The following is a 2,098-nucleotide window of genomic DNA, read 5'->3' as shown; positions in this document are numbered from 1 at the left end:
CGCTCGGATGTCCGCTCGTTGGCTACAGTAAGTTTGTTTACGAAGATTTAACTAATACCTACACGCATATATAAACCGTTCTTATATCTATAAATCGCACGTTTTTCGCTGAGGCTCTTTATTCTTTCGGTCCTTATATGCTAAACGAGAGAAACGTATCACTACATGTGAGGAACTTATAGTTCTAGGTCAAAAATTGCAGGTGCTCCAGACTTAATTAACTATTTATCACCTCCCCCCCCTCTTCCCACACACACACATATGGAAAATACATTTTGAGATTTCGGAATCTTTCAAATGCTGTGAAATTGTTAAACGAAAAAGTACAATTTCTGATTTGTCATTTTTTTAGGCATAAAAAAATTAATTTTTTTGAAAACCCACACACGAGAGAAACAAGAAATTAAAAGACGAAAGTTGTGATGAGAATTTTCCCACGCAGCAGGCGGATTTTATTTTATTTTTTACTCTTTATTATTATGTGTTTCACGATTAAAATAAAAACTACGCACCCTATTCAAAAGTGATTCTTAACCAATTTATACATCTTTTTAAAATGCACAATTTCTGTCAAATAATGTTCCTTAATTTATGAAAGTAACTTTATAGAAGGACAAAAAATTCCCTAATGGTACAAGCTTTTAGGAAAGGTATAATTACCACTAAAAAAATCCAACTATTAACAAAAAACTCCTTTAATATATTGAACTCTAACCTACTTGAGTCTACGATAAAAATGAGACCCCTCATTTTTTGTTATAAATTTCTTTTTACTTTTTAATAGTCGCTTAAAATTCGAAGCATATTTAAAATATTCATATTTTCAGTCAAATATATTCAGGAAGGAATTCTGTTCGAACCTTCTGAAAAATGTGCAATTATATTAGACAACAATTTTGAACATTTCCCTTCAAAATTATGATGAAAAAATAATTGCTTATTATTTAAAGTAATTAAAATAAAATAATAAATACGGCAACGTGAACCTCCATATTCTTAATTTTCAACTTAATTTTAATTTTTCAATATTTTACTTACTCTTGGAGAAGATGTAGAACTATCATTTACTGAATTTTATCTTCCGTATAATCTATATTTGAAGCTTTGTTAACTTATAATTTGTGGGGTAGCCGCTAGATGGAAAAACGGGAAATGTCCGGGAATTTTTTTAAACCGGAAAAAGCTGAAAAATGAGTATGATAGTGAATTTATTTATTTACAAAGAATTTCACAAATTTTTAGAAGAACCATCTATCAAATCACTTGGAATATCACAAATATTATTATTATTATTATTACACCATTAAGCCATTTCCCTTTCGGGGTAGGCGTGACTCACTCGGCAGGGGAAAGGAGTAGTGTGTGGAAGGGATAGAGATTTTTCAGATTGATCCAGAATTCTCGTGCTTTTTAAGTAAATAACATGTTCGTTCCGCAACACTTCTCCGACCCAGGTTGCTGATCAATCTCTCTAGGAATCACCCCAAGGGAAGAACCTTACGAAGTCGTTATGTAAGTTTACCCACTTGGGTCCATTAATAGCCAAAGTCTTTGTTTCAGGCGTCATTCACTCTACTGACACTCTTTTTATTAACTATTTGCCGCCATACTTTCCTATCCTGGCATGCTTTCTAGCTTCTTTCATGTCCATGCATTTTTTCATGCAGACTCTCGTGTTTCTGTGACTTCTTATGCCTCTTCTGACTAGGGTCTCATTCACACATTCTAACCATTCTTTCCGCTGTCTACCTCTGAGCACGCTGCTATTTACTTTACCTTGATACACTTGTTTCGTTAGTCGTTCATTTGGCATTCTCTCAACATGTCCGAACCATCTTAACCGATTTCTTTCCCATGTGTCTACTAGCGTCTCTTCTGCACCACATGCATTTAGAATTATCTCGTTACTTACTTTGTCCATTAGGGTTTTCTCGCATATTATGCGCATGAATCTCATGTCAATTGCGTTAATTTTACTCTTATCTTTTTCTTGATAAGTCCATGTCTCGCTACCGTATAGTACAGTCGGTACAAATATAAAATTATGTATTGCCATTTTAGCTTTATTTGATATATTTTTACTTCTGATAAGGGGACC

The sequence above is a fragment of the Belonocnema kinseyi genome, chromosome 2, assembly GCF_010883055.1.
Source record: "Belonocnema kinseyi isolate 2016_QV_RU_SX_M_011 chromosome 2, B_treatae_v1, whole genome shotgun sequence".
Lineage (NCBI taxonomy): Eukaryota > Metazoa > Arthropoda > Insecta > Hymenoptera > Cynipidae > Belonocnema > Belonocnema kinseyi.
This window is presented reverse-complemented; position numbering follows the sequence as displayed.